This window comes from Trichomycterus rosablanca, chromosome 14, assembly GCF_030014385.1.
Source record: "Trichomycterus rosablanca isolate fTriRos1 chromosome 14, fTriRos1.hap1, whole genome shotgun sequence".
In the NCBI taxonomy this organism is placed as follows: domain Eukaryota; kingdom Metazoa; phylum Chordata; class Actinopteri; order Siluriformes; family Trichomycteridae; genus Trichomycterus; species Trichomycterus rosablanca.
In genome coordinates, this window is record NC_086001.1 from 25621235 (window position 1) to 25637628 (window position 16394).

The window sequence follows — 16394 nt, forward strand, 5'->3', positions numbered from 1 at the left end:
ATCCTTCCCAGTCAACGAGATACTGGGTACTGCCCTGAACTCGTCGAGTGTCTAGCAGGCGACGGACCGTGTATGCCGGGGCACCATCTATGAGGCGTGGAGCGGGGGGCCCAGCTCCTGGGGCTGGAGCGCCACACAGAAAGGGTTTGAGGCGTGAGACATGAAATGTCGGGTGAATCCGCATGCTCTGTGGCAAGCGCAGGCGGTATGTGACTGGGTTGATGCGCTGATCAACTTTAAAGGGCCCAATATAGCGGGGTGCCAGTTTACGGGACTCCACCCGGAGGGGGAGGTCACGGGTAGAAAGCCATACTCGCTGGCCCCGGCGGAAGGATGGTGCACTGCGTCGCTTGCGATTGGCAATTCGTCTTCTGGCTTCAGTCACCGCCAGAAGGGAGGCGCGCGCTTTCTGCCAAACCCGGCGGCATCGTCGAACGTATTGTTCAGCTGCCGGGACTCCTGCTTCCCTTTCTTGCTCAGCAAAAATGGGCGGGGGATACCCAAACTGGCATTCAAAGGGTGACATGCCCAGCGCAGAATGCAAGAGGGTATTATGAGCATATTCTGCCCATGGCAACTGCTCTGCCCAGGAAGCAGGGTTCGCTGATGTCAGGCATCGCAGAGTCCGGCCCAGGTCCTGGTTGACTCGTTCCGTCTGACCGTTGGACTCTGGGTGGAAGCCAGAGGACAAACTTACGGTAGCCCCCATGAGTTGACAGAAGGCCTTCCAAAATCTGCTGGTAAATTGGGGCCCTCGGTCAGACACCACGTCCTTCGGCATTCCATGCACCCTGACCACATGTTGGAGAAGGAGGTCCGCTGTCTCCTTGGCCGAAGGGAGTTTGGGCAGGGGCACAAACTTGCACGCTTTGGAGAAGCGGTCCACAATGACCAAGATGACCGTGTTGCCTTTGGACGGGGGCAAGCCCGTCACAAAGTCCATAGATATGTGGGACCAAGGACGGGCAGGAATGGATAAAGGGTGGAGGAGCCCCTGTGGCCGAGACCGTGGTGCTTTGCTTCTTGCGCACACCTCACAAGAAGCAATGAAGGCACGGACATCCCTTTCCATCCCTGTCCACCAGAAGCGCCGGCGGAGGAACTCCAGGGTCCTTGTGATTCCTGGATGCCCAGTGAAAGGAGAGGCATGTCCCCAGCGAATCACCTGCTGGCGAACTGCTGATGGGACGTACTGTCGTCCCGGAGGACCACTCCCTGGGTCAGGCTCCTGCCGAAGTGCCTCCTGAATGGAGTCTTCAATTCCCCAGCGAAGAGGAGCTAAGATCTGGGGAGTGGGAATGATGGGTTCTGGTATACTGTCAGGACCCTGTGGTTCCCCTTGTCTGGATAGGGCATCAGGCTTTGTGTTTTTTGAACCTGGCCTATATGATAAGAGAAAATTGAAGCGACCAAAGAACAGTGCCCACCGAGCCTGCCGGGAGTTTAGCCGCTTGGCCTGTTGTATATAGGCAAGGTTCTTGTGGTCAGTCCAGACCACAAATGGGTGCTTGGCCCCCTCCAACCAATGCCTCCATTCCTCTAGGGCCAACTTAACCGCCAGGAGCTCCCTGTCCCCAATGCTGTAGTTTCGTTCAGCTGGAGTGAGGCGGTGGGAATAGTAGGCACAAGGGTGAAGCTTCTTGTTGGGCCCTTGGCGCTGGGAAAGCACAGCACCTACACCAATATCTGAGGCGTCAACCTCGACAACAAATGGTTCCTCAGGGTCCGGTAGTTGGAGAACCGGAGGTGAGGTAAGCCAGAGCTTTATGTTGTCAAAGGCTTCCTGGGCCTCTGTGGTCCAACGGAAAGGTCCTGGGGTCTTCCGAGTAAGGGCGGTGAGGGGTGCTGCCACAGAACTGAAATTACGCACAAAGCGTCGAAAAAAGTTAGCAAACCCCAAAAAACGTTGCACTTGTCGAAGGGAGGTAGGGCGTGGCCAATCAATGACTGCCTTGATTTTGGCTGGGTCCATATGTAGAGCACCCTTGGAGACAATGAAGCCTAAAAAGGCAACCGAGTCGGCATGGAACACCGATTTCTCCAATTTTACAAATAAACGGTTCTCCAACAGAAGTTGGAGAACCCGTCGGACATGGCCTACATGTTCATCGAGGGACCGACTGTAAATTAAAATGTCGTCGAGGTAGACATATACGAACCTGTCCAAGGTTTCCCTTAATACCTCATTAATGAAACGCTGGAAGACGGCTGGAGCGTTCATGAGACCAAAGGGCATCACTTGGTATTCGTAATGCCCTGAGGGGGTGATGAACGCCGTCTTCCACTCGTCCCCCTGCCTAACACGGATGAGGTTGTAGGCACTGCGCAGGTCCAATTTGGTAAATATGGAAGCCTGCTGCAGTGCCTCAAAGGCAGTAGGCATAAGAGGAAGGGGATAGCGGTCTTTTACTGTTATGGCATTAAGGCCACGGTAATCTATACAAGGACGGAGCCCGCCATCCTTTTTCCCCACAAAGAAAAAGCTCGCCCCTGCCGGAGAAGAGGAGGCTTTTATGAAGCCTGATTCAAGGGCCTCCCGAACATAAGTGTCCATAGCGGCGCGTTCTGGAGGCGAGAGGGCAAATAGCCTTCCCCTGGGTGGTGTGGTGCCCGGGAGAAGGTTGATGGCACAGTCAAAGGGCCTATGGGGTGGTAGGACTTGGGCCTGTTCTTTGCTAAATACCTCTTGGATATCCCAGTAAACTTCGGGAACCTGGGAGAGGTCAAGTGGTGCGGGCCCTTGAGGTATCTGTATTTCGGATATAGGCACTGAGAAACCCAGGCAATTGCCCTGGCAGTTGGGACCCCATGCATATACTGATTTGGTACACCAGTCAATGCGTGGATTATGGAGCTCAAGCCAGGGATACCCAAGCACTAACTGAAGGTGAGGGGCCTGGGTAAGATATAGCTCTACTCGTTCAACGTGTGGGCCCATCCGTAGTGTAAGGGGCTGAGTGCGATGTGTAATTGGACCAGAGCCCAGTGACCGCCCATCAATCGCGAGGATGGGCAATGGGTGGTCCAGAGGCACTACAGGCAGTCCTAGGGTATAGGCAAGGGAAGAATCTATGAAACTCCCAGCGGCTCCTGAATCCACATAGGCCTGTAAAGTGGTAGGTTCGTGGGAGTTCCATGAAAGGGTGACCTCCAAATGGAGGCCAGATGTTTGGGGAGTAGGTCGGCCTAGTCCTGGTTCCCCTGGCCGGGACTGGCCCTTGCATTTCCCGAAAAACGAGAGCTAGTAGTGTGTGCACCCCTTGGTGGATATCCACCTGAACGACGATTAGATAGGTGGGTACCACCCAACTGCATAGGTTCCCCAGAGGATACTACACTGGCTGGAGCGGGGTGCCAGGGAGGTCGTGGGGTCAGGGAGCGACCACTGCTCACTCTTTCCCGTGCTCTCTGGCGAAGACGTGTGTCCAGACGAATGCACACATCATAGAGCCCAGATAGAGTGGTGGGCAGGTCCCGGGTGGCCAGTTCATCTTTCAGCCTTCCATTCAGCCCTTGCTGGAAGATGGCTATTAAGGCTTCCTCGTTCCAGCTGCTTTCTGCAGCTAAGGTACGGAAATCAATTACATAATCAGCCACCGAACGGGTGCCCTGCGAAAGTTCAAGAAGGCGAGTTGCTGCCTGTCTTCCCCCAGCAGGGTTATAAAAGGTCTGACGCACTGCATCAGCAAATGCCTGGCTGGTGGCACACTCTGTGGAGCCTTGTTCCCACAGTGCAGTGGCCCAGGTCAGAGCACGCCCTGTCAGCAAGGAGACCATAAACGCCACCTTGGAATGCTCTGTAGGGAAACGAGAGGGTTGCTGCTCAAACACCAGGGAGCATTGGAGCAGGAACCCTCTGCACTTATCAGGGTCCCCCGCATATCTTTCTGGTGTTGCCACCTGGGCATCTCCTCTGGACGAAATGGGGTCTGAGGGAGAAGTAGAAGCCGCAGCAGGAGCCTGAGCTGTGGCATCTGGCTGTCGCTCCTGTAACTGACTGTTAACCAAAATGGTCAACTGCTGCATAATTTCCTGCAGCAGTTGTTCATGGCGACCAATAGTTGAGCCCTGATGCTGCAGGGCTTCTTTAAGTGAATTCAGCTCAGCTGGGTCCATTGCTGGCTGCACCTTTCTGTTACGGGAAGGGTGGGTGGTGGACCCAAGAGCAGAGCTCTAGATTAATTTATTTTTACTAATATATAATAAAATTGATGTATGAGGTGTAGTGAGTGTGCTTGTGTACTTTGAGTTGATGTGTCTGAGGCTGGATTCGAACCAGCAACTCAGGGAACCAGGGAGCTGCACTTTACCACTACTCTACAAGAGGAGTGGCAAAGCACATGGAAAACCAACTCAAAAGGCAGTGGTGAAAAAAGGCGGGAACGGCAAACAAAGGAAACGCCAAAAAATGGCGTGCTCAAACAAAGGGAGCTACTGCTAACTAAATCAACACAAAATAACCCTCAGCCACTAGGCTGGAAATACTCTTAACTAAAACTGTTATTTTTTGTTAATAAATATCTCAGTCTATAATTCTTTTACTTTTCTTTTACTTTTCTTTTACTTTTCTTTTACTTTTCTTTTACTTTTCTTTTACTTTTCTTTTACTTTTCTTTTACTTTTCTTTTCTCTTTCTTCTTTTGCAAAGTACCTTACCGTCTGCCCCTCTACAAAGGTGCAGCACTGAGCACGGTTTGTGTGAGTCTTTTATGCAGCACCCTGCAGGTGTGCCTGATTAGCACTAATCAGTGCTAAGGCTTCTGGGAACTGGAGTTCTGAGAGCTGCTCTCTTACTGCGCCGCCCCGGCCCCCTGCTGGTGGCCGGTGGTATGGCTTGACCTCTTACACTTATATGTAGGTGTCGCCACAAAACCATCACCATAAAACACTAGAACTGTAACTATAATAAACGGTTAACCTCATATGTAGGTGTAGCCCCAAAACCATCACCATCAAAGACTAGAACTGTAGAACTGTAACTATAATAAACGTTTAACCTTATATGTAGGTGTCGCCCCAAAACCATCACCATAAAACACTAGAACTGTAAAACTGTAACTATAATAAACGTTTAACCTTATATGTAGGTGGCGCCCCAAAACCATCACCGTAAAACACTAGAACTGTAAAACTGTAACTATAATAAACGTTTAACCTTATATGTAGTTTTCTCCCCAAAACCATCACCATAAAACACTAGAACTGTAGAACTGTAACTATAGTAAACGTTTAACCTTATATGTAGGTGTAGCCCCAAAACCATCACCATAAAACACTAGAACTGTAGAACTGTAACTATAATAAACGTTTAACCTTATATGTAGGTGTAGCCCCAAAACCATCACCATAAACCACTAGAACTGTAACTATAATAAACGTTTAACCTTATATGTAGGTGTCGCCCCAAAACCATCACCATAAAACACTAGAACTGTAACTATAATAAACGGTTAACCTCATATGTAGGTGTAGCCCCAAAACCATCACCATCAAAGACTAGAACTGTAGAACTGTAACTATAATAAACGTTTAACCTTATATGTAGGTGTCGCCCCAAAACCATCACCATAAAACACTAGAACTGTAGAACTGTAACTATAGTAAACGTTTAACCTTATATGTAGGTGTTGCCCCAAAACCATCACCATAAAACACTAGAACTGTAGAACTGTAACTATAATAAACGTTTAACCTTATATGTAGGTGTCGCCCCAAAACCATCACCATCAAACACTAGAACTGTAGAACTGTAACTATAGTAAACGTTTAACCTTATATGTAGGTGTCGCCCCAAAACCATCACCATCAAACACTAGAACTGTAGAACTGTAACTATAGTAAACGTTTAACCTTATATGTAGGTGTCGCCCCAAAACCATCACCATAAAACACTAGAACTGTAGAACTGTAACTATAATAAACGTTTAACCTTATATGTAGGTGTCGCCCCAAAACCATCACCACAAAACACTACAACTGTAGAACTGTAACTATAATAAACATTTAACCTTATATGTAGGTGTAGCCCCAAAACCATCACCATAAAACACTAGAAATGTAGAACTGTACCTATAATAAACGTTTAACCTTATATGTAGGTGTCGCCCCAAAACCATCACCATCAAACACTAAAACTGTAGAACTGTAACTATAATAAACGTTTAACCTTATATGTAGGTGTTGCCCCAAAACCATCACCATAAAACACTAGAACTGTAGAACTGTAACTATAATAAACGTTTAACCTTATATGTAGGTGTCGCCCCAAAACCATCACCATCAAACACTAAAACTGTAGAACTGTAACTATAATAAACGTTTAACCTTATATGTAGGTGTCGCCCCAAAACCATCACCATAAAACACTAGAACTGTAGAACTGTAACTATAATAAACGTTTAACCTTATATGTAGGTGTAGCCCCAAAACCATCACCATAAAACACTAGAACTGTAGAACTGTAACAATAATAAACGTTTAACCTTATATGTAGGTGTCGCCACAAAACCATCACCATAAAACACTAGAACTGTAACTATAATAAACGGTTAACCTCATATGTAGGTGTAGCCCCAAAACCATCACCATCAAAGACTAGAACTGTAGAACTGTAACTATAATAAACGTTTAACCTTATATGTAGGTGTCGCCCCAAAACCATCACCATCAAACACTAGAACTGTAGAACTGTAACTATAATAAACGTTTAACCTTATATGTAGGTGTCGCCCCAAAACCATCACCATAAAACACTAGAACTGTAAAACTGTAACTATAATAAACGTTTAACCTTATATGTAGGTGGCGCCCCAAAACCATCACCGTAAAACACTAGAACTGTAAAACTGTAACTATAATAAACGTTTAACCTTATATGTAGTTTTCTCCCCAAAACCATCACCATAAAACACTAGAACTGTAGAACTGTAACTATAGTAAACGTTTAACCTTATATGTAGGTGTAGCCCCAAAACCATCACCATAAAACACTAGAACTGTAGAACTGTAACTATAATAAACGTTTAACCTTATATGTAGGTGTAGCCCCAAAACCATCACCATAAACCACTAGAACTGTAACTATAATAAACGTTTAACCTTATATGTAGGTGTCGCCCCAAAACCATCACCATAAAACACTAGAACTGTAACTATAATAAACGGTTAACCTCATATGTAGGTGTAGCCCCAAAACCATCACCATCAAAGACTAGAACTGTAGAACTGTAACTATAATAAACGTTTAACCTTATATGTAGGTGTCGCCCCAAAACCATCACCATAAAACACTAGAACTGTAGAACTGTAACTATAGTAAACGTTTAACCTTATATGTAGGTGTTGCCCCAAAACCATCACCATAAAACACTAGAACTGTAGAACTGTAACTATAATAAACGTTTAACCTTATATGTAGGTGTCGCCCCAAAACCATCACCATCAAACACTAGAACTGTAGAACTGTAACTATAGTAAACGTTTAACCTTATATGTAGGTGTCGCCCCAAAACCATCACCATCAAACACTAGAACTGTAGAACTGTAACTATAGTAAACGTTTAACCTTATATGTAGGTGTCGCCCTAAAACCATCACCATAAAACACTAGAACTGTAGAACTGTAACTATAATAAACGTTTAACCTTATATGTAGGTGTCGCCCCAAAACCATCACCACAAAACACTACAACTGTAGAACTGTAACTATAATAAACGTTTAACCTTATATGTAGGTGTCGCCCCAAAACCATCACCACAAAACACTACAACTGTAGAACTGTAACTATAATAAACGTTTAACCTTATATGTAGGTGTAGCCCCAAAACCATCACCATAAAACACTAGAACTGTAGAACTGTAACTATAATAAACGTTTAACCTCATATGTAGGTGTAGCCCCAAAACCATCACCACATTACACCAGAACTGTAGAACTGTAACTATAATAAACGTTTAACCTTATATGTAGGTGTCGCCCCAAAACCATCACCACAAAACACTACAACTGTAGAACTGTAACTATAATAAACGTTTAACCTTATATGTAGGTGTCGCCCCAAAACCATCACCATAAAACACTAGAACTGTAACTATAATAAACGTTTAACCTTATATGTAGGTGTCGCCCCAAAACCATCACCATAAAACACTAGAACTGTAACTATAATAAACGTTTAACCTTATTTGTAGGTGTCGCCCCAAAACCATCACCATAAAACTCTAGAACTGTAGAACTGTAACTATAATAAACGTTTAAACTTATATGTAGGTGTCGCCCCAAAACCATCACCATCAAACACTAGAACTGTAGAACTGTAACTACAATAAACAATTAACCTTATATGTAGGTGTCGCCCCAAAACCATCACCATAAAACACTAGAACTGTAGAACTGTAACTACTGTATAATAAACGTTCAACCTTATATGTAGGTGTAGCCCCAAAACCATCACCACAAAACACTAGAACTGTAGAACTGTAACTATAATAAACGTTTAACCTTACATGTAGGTGTCGCCCCAAAACCATCACCAAAAAACACTAGAACTGTAACTATAGTAAACGTTTAACCTTATTTGTAGGTGTCGCCCCAAAACCATCACCATAAAACTCTAGAACTGTAGAACTGTAACTATAATAAACGTTTAAACTTATATGTAGGTGTCGCCCCAAAACCATCACCATCAAACACTAGAACTGTAGAACTGTAACTACAATAAACAATTAACCTTATATGTAGGTGTCGCCCCAAAACCATCACCATAAAACACTAGAACTGTAGAACTGTAACTACTGTATAATAAACGTTTAACCTTATATGTAGGTGTCGCCCCAAAACCATCACCATCAAACTCTAGAACTGTAGAACTGTAACTATAATAAACGTTTAACCTTATATGTAGGTGTCGCCCCAAAACCATCACCATAAAACACCAGAACTGTAGAACTGTAACTATAATAAACGTTTAACCTTATATGTAGGTGTCGCCCCAAAACCATCACCGTAAAACACTAGAACTGTAAAACTGTAACTATAATAAACGTTTAACCTTATATGTAGTTGTCTCCCCAAAACAATCACCATCAAACACTAGAACTGTAGAACTGTAACTATAGTAAACGTTTAACCTTATATGTAGGTGTCGCCCCAAAACCATCACCATCAAACACTAGAACTGTAGAACTGTAACTATAATAAACGTTTAACCTTATATGTAGGTGTCGCCCCAAAACCATCACCATAAAACACTAGAACTGTAGAACTGTAACTATAATAAACGTTTAACCTTATATGTAGGTGTAGCCCCAAAACCATCACCATAAAACACTAGAACTGTAGAACTGTAACTATAATAAACGTTTAACCTTATATGTAGGTGTAGCCCCAAAACCATCACCATAAAACACTAGAACTGTAACTATAATAAACGTTTAACCTTATATGTAGGTGTCGCCACAAAACCATCACCATAAAACACTAGAACTGTAACTATAATAAACGGTTAACCTCATATGTAGGTGTAGCCCCAAAACCATCACCATCAAAGACTAGAACTGTAGAACTGTAACTATAATAAACGTTTAACCTTTAATGTAGGTGTCGCCCCAAAACCATCACCATCAAACACTAGAACTTTAGAACTGTAACTATAATAAACGTTTAACCTTATATGTAGGTGTCGCCCCAAAACCATCACCATAAAACACTAGAACTGTAAAACTGTAACTATAATAAACGTTTAACCTTATATGTAGGTGTCGCCCCAAAACCATCACCACAAAACACTAGAACTGTAACTATAATAAACGTTTAACCTTATATGTAGGCGTCGCCCCAAAACCATCACCATAAAACACTAGAACTGTAGAACTGTAACTATAATAAACGTTTAACCTTATATGTAGGTGTCGCCCCAAAACCATCACCAAAAAACACTAGAACTGTAACTATAGTAAACGTTTAACCTTATTTGTAGGTGTCGCCCCAAAACCATCACCATAAAACTCTAGAACTGTAGAACTGTAACTATAATAAACGTTTAAACTTATATGTAGGTGTCGCCCCAAAACCATCACCATCAAACACTAGAACTGTAGAACTGTAACTACAATAAACAATTAACCTTATATGTAGGTGTCGCCCCAAAACCATCACCATAAAACACTAGAACTGTAGAACTGTAACTACTGTATAATAAACGTTTAACCTTATATGTAGGTGTCGCCCCAAAACCATCACCATCAAACTCTAGAACTGTAGAACTGTAACTATAATAAACGTTTAACCTTATATGTAGGTGTCGCCCCAAAACCATCACCATAAAACACCAGAACTGTAGAACTATAACTATAATAAACGTTTAACCTTATATGTAGGTGTCGCCCCAAAACCATCACCATAAAACACCAGAACTGTAGAACTGTAACTATAATAAACGTTTAACCTTATATGTAGGTGTCGCCCCAAAACCATCACCGTAAAACACTAGAACTGTAAAACTGTAACTATAATAAACGTTTAACCTTATATGTAGTTGTCTCCCCAAAACAATCACCATCAAACACTAGAACTGTAGAACTGTAACTATAGTAAACGTTTAACCTTATATGTAGGTGTCGCCCCAAAACCATCACCATCAAACACTAGAACTGTAGAACTGTAACTATAATAAACGTTTAACCTTATATGTAGGTGTCGCCCCAAAACCATCACCATAAAACACTAGAACTGTAGAACTGTAACTATAATAAACGTTTAACCTTATATGTAGGTGTAGCCCCAAAACCATCACCATAAAACACTAGAACTGTAGAACTGTAACTATAATAAACGTTTAACCTTATATGTAGGTGTAGCCCCAAAACCATCACCATAAAACACTAGAACTGTAACTATAATAAACGTTTAACCTTATATGTAGGTGTCGCCACAAAACCATCACCATAAAACACTAGAACTGTAACTATAATAAACGGTTAACCTCATATGTAGGTGTAGCCCCAAAACCATCACCATCAAAGACTAGAACTGTAGAACTGTAACTATAATAAACGTTTAACCTTATATGTAGGTGTCGCCCCAAAACCATCACCATCAAACACTAGAACTGTAGAACTGTAACTATAATAAACGTTTAACCTTATATGTAGGTGTCGCCCCAAAACCATCACCATAAAACACTAGAACTGTAAAACTGTAACTATAATAAACGTTTAACCTTATATGTAGGTGGCGCCCCAAAACCATCACCGTAAAACACTAGAACTGTAAAACTGTAACTATAATAAACGTTTAACCTTATATGTAGTTGTCTCCCCAAAACCATCACCATAAAACACTAGAACTGTAGAACTGTAACTATAGTAAACGTTTAACCTTATATGTAGGTGTAGCCCCAAAACCATCACCATAAAACACTAGAACTGTAGAACTGTAACTATAATAAACGTTTAACCTTATATGTAGGTGTAGCCCCAAAACCATCACCATAAACCACTAGAACTGTAACTATAATAAACGTTTAACCTTATATGTAGGTGTCGCCCCAAAACCATCACCATAAAACACTAGAACTGTAACTATAATAAACGGTTAACCTCATATGTAGGTGTAGCCCCAAAACCATCACCATCAAAGACTAGAACTGTAGAACTGTAACTATAATAAACGTTTAACCTTATATGTAGGTGTCGCCCCAAAACCATCACCATAAAACACTAGAACTGTAGAACTGTAACTATAGTAAACGTTTAACCTTATATGTAGGTGTTGCCCCAAAACCATCACCATAAAACACTAGAACTGTAGAACTGTAACTATAATAAACGTTTAACCTTATATGTAGGTGTCGCCCCAAAACCATCACCATCAAACACTAGAACTGTAGAACTGTAACTATAGTAAACGTTTAACCTTATATGTAGGTGTCGCCCCAAAACCATCACCATCAAACACTAGAACTGTAGAACTGTAACTATAGTAAACGTTTAACCTTATATGTAGGTGTCGCCCCAAAACCATCACCATAAAACACTAGAACTGTAACTATAATAAACGTTTAACCTTATATGTAGGTGTCGCCCCAAAACCATCACCATAAAACACTAGAACTGTAGAACTGTAACTATAATAAACGTTTAACCTTATATGTAGGTGTCGCCCCAAAACCATCACCACAAAACACTACAACTGTAGAACTGTAACTATAATAAACGTTTAACCTTATATGTAGGTGTCGCCCCAAAACCATCACCATAAAACACTAGAACTGTAGAACTGTAACTATAATAAACGTTTAACCTTATATGTAGGTGTCGCCCCAAAACCATCACCACAAAACACTACAACTGTAGAACTGTAACTATAATAAACGTTTAACCTTATATGTAGGTGTCGCCCCAAAACCATCACCACAAAACACTACAACTGTAGAACTGTAACTATAATAAACGTTTAACCTTATATGTAGGTGTAGCCCCAAAACCATCACCATAAAACACTAGAACTGTAGAACTGTAACTATAATAAACGTTTAACCTCATATGTAGGTGTAGCCCCAAAACCATCACCACATTACACTAGAACTGTAGAACTGTAACTATAATAAACGTTTAACCTTATATGTAGGTGTCGCCCCAAAACCATCACCACAAAACACTACAACTGTAGAACTGTAACTATAATAAACGTTTAACCTTATATGTAGGTGTCGCCCCAAAACCATCACCATAAAACACTAGAACTGTAACTATAATAAACGTTTAACCTTATATGTAGGTGTCGCCCCAAAACCATCACCATAAAACACTAGAACTGTAACTATAATAAACGTTTAACCTTATATGTAGGTGTCGCCCCAAAACCATCATTATAAAACACTAGAACTGTAACTATAATAAATGGTTAACCTCATATGTAGGTGTAGCCCCAAAACCATCACCATCAAAGACTAGAACTGTAGAACTGTAACTATAATAAACGTTTAACCTTATATGTAGGTGTCGCCCCAAAACCATCATTATAAAACACTAGAACTGTAACTATAATAAACGGTTAACCTCATATGTAGGTGTAGCCCCAAAACCATCACCATCAAAGACTAGAACTGTAGAACTGTAACTATAATAAACGTTTAACCTTATATGTAGGTGTCGCCCCAAAACCATCACCATAAAACACTAGAACTGTAGAACTGTAACTATAGTAAACGTTTAACCTTATATGTAGGTGTTGCCCCAAAACCATCACCATAAAACACTAGAACTGTAGAACTGTAACTATAATAAACGTTTAACCTTATATGTAGGTGTCGCCCCAAAACCATCACCATCAAACACTAGAACTGTAGAACTGTAACTATAGTAAACGTTTAACCTTATATGTAGGTGTCGCCCCAAAACCATCACCATAAAACACTAGAACTGTAGAACTGTAACTATAATAAACGTTTAACCTTATATGTAGGTGTCGCCCCAAAACCATCACCACAAAACACTAGAACTGTAGAACTGTAACTATAATAAACGTTTAACCTCATATGTAGGTGTAGCCCCAAAACCATCACCACATTACACTAGAACTGTAGAACTGTAACTATAATAAACGTTTAACCTTATATGTAGGTGTCGCCCCAAAACCATCACCATAAAACACTAGAACTGTAACTATAATAAACGTTTAACCTTATATGTAGGTGTAGCCCCAAAACCATCACCATAAAACACTAGAACTGTAGAACTGTAACTATAATAAACGTTTAACCTTATATGTAGGTGTCGCCCCAAAACCATCACCACAAAACACTACAACTGTAGAACTGTAACTATAATAAACGTTTAACCTTATATGTAGGTGTCGCCCCAAAACCATCACCACAAAACACTACAACTGTAGAACTGTAACTATAATAAACGTTTAACCTTATATGTAGGTGTAGCCCCAAAACCATCACCATAAAACACTAGAACTGTAGAACTGTAACTATAATAAACGTTTAACCTCATATGTAGGTGTAGCCCCAAAACCATCACCACATTACACTAGAACTGTAGAACTGTAACTATAATAAACGTTTAACCTTATATGTAGGTGTCGCCCCAAAACCATCACCACAAAACACTACAACTGTAGAACTGTAACTATAATAAACGTTTAACCTTATATGTAGGTGTCGCCCCAAAACCATCACCATAAAACACTAGAACTGTAACTATAATAAACGTTTAACCTTATATGTAGGTGTCGCCCCAAAACCATCACCATAAAACACTAGAACTGTAACTATAATAAACGTTTAACCTTATATGTAGGTGTCGCCCCAAAACCATCATTATAAAACACTAGAACTGTAACTATAATAAATGGTTAACCTCATATGTAGGTGTAGCCCCAAAACCATCACCATCAAAGACTAGAACTGTAGAACTGTAACTATAATAAACGTTTAACCTTATATGTAGGTGTCGCCCCAAAACCATCATTATAAAACACTAGAACTGTAACTATAATAAACGGTTAACCTCATATGTAGGTGTAGCCCCAAAACCATCACCATCAAAGACTAGAACTGTAGAACTGTAACTATAATAAACGTTTAACCTTATATGTAGGTGTCGCCCCAAAACCATCACCATAAAACACTAGAACTGTAGAACTGTAACTATAGTAAACGTTTAACCTTATATGTAGGTGTTGCCCCAAAACCATCACCATAAAACACTAGAACTGTAGAACTGTAACTATAATAAACGTTTAACCTTATATGTAGGTGTCGCCCCAAAACCATCACCATCAAACACTAGAACTGTAGAACTGTAACTATAGTAAACGTTTAACCTTATATGTAGGTGTCGCCCCAAAACCATCACCATAAAACACTAGAACTGTAGAACTGTAACTATAATAAACGTTTAACCTTATATGTAGGTGTCGCCCCAAAACCATCACCACAAAACACTAGAACTGTAGAACTGTAACTATAATAAACGTTTAACCTCATATGTAGGTGTAGCCCCAAAACCATCACCACATTACACTAGAACTGTAGAACTGTAACTATAATAAACGTTTAACCTTATATGTAGGTGTCGCCCCAAAACCATCACCATAAAACACTAGAACTGTAACTATAATAAACGTTTAACCTTATATGTAGGTGTAGCCCCAAAACCATCACCATTACAGTTTTTCTCGATTGTTTACACACATTTTCTGAAAGCATGCCTCATACTCTCAAAACTCTACACACAAATCAAAAAACACACACACAATGAGCAAAACCCCTCAATTCTCCTGCAAAATGAAACTTTACATTCAAAACAATGTTATCTCTTCTCAAAATGGTATTTTGTTTTCAGATGACACACACAAGCCATCATATGAATAGACATTTAAAAGAACCAGGTAAACACTGATGTGCTCAATGTAAAACACTATGATGAATGGAAAACACTTCTTCTCCATTCATCATAATGACTTAGGCCTTTTTTGTTCAGTGTTACACTTACTACAGACAGTACATACATAAGTGTGTTGTAAAATATTTTGGAATATTGTTTTTATACTCATAACTCACAAATACACGGTAATGAATGTATTTTATTTTTCCCACAAACACAATGTACACAGTGTACATCCCAACCAACACAAAGTTGCACATACAGTGGTCTACATACAAAACAACAGAAGAATTTACTGTATACAGTTACAGTAAAAAAAAAAAAAAGACACAGTCCAGCGTTTTGAAATATCTCATTGTTTTCTATTATTTTTCTTTGTATTTGCCATAATGTTATGGCGTTATTTTCTAGGACCATATTCATGATTTCAGTTTCCTGTTCAGGAGACAGAAGACGTTCCCGTCCACCTTGTGTTGGTAATCTTTCAGTTCTGCAATACAAATAGTAAAATACTGTATTATTCCCAAATAATTGAAACATACTTTATTTTTACAGTCCTACAGAACAGTCCACAGGCAATACTGTACTACTGTACTCTCTGTATTGATATGCAGTACTGCAGTTTTGTAGTGAGAGTAGATTTCTTACCTATTCTCACTCGGAAAGTCCGGATGATGGATGCTACAGTGTACCTGCTCAAATTTGGCTGTACTCTTTGCCCAGCCTCCCTCATTGTTAGACCATGGTTGACCACTTGGTCAACCAAAGTGGCTCGGATCTCATCAGTGATTACGGTCCCTGGCCTTCCTGGTCCTCCCCGTCCTCCTCCTCTTACTTTTACTCCTCTGGCTCTGCCTCTGTTTCCAATGTTGGCATCCATTGCTCCAAAACAGAAGAGCTCACCTGTTGCCCTTTCATACTAAAGCTCTGATTTCTGATTGTTAACCTGTGTGACAGGTGTTTGCCCATGTGATTAGTCAGTGTGCATAGTAGA

The 16394-nt window shown here is 41.0% G+C and overlaps 1 pseudogene; it reads left to right on the forward strand.

Moving 5' to 3' along the window:
* Positions 1–16394, forward strand: part of LOC134326770 (zinc finger protein 850-like) — a 267899-nt pseudogene that overhangs the window by 82340 nt on the left and 169165 nt on the right.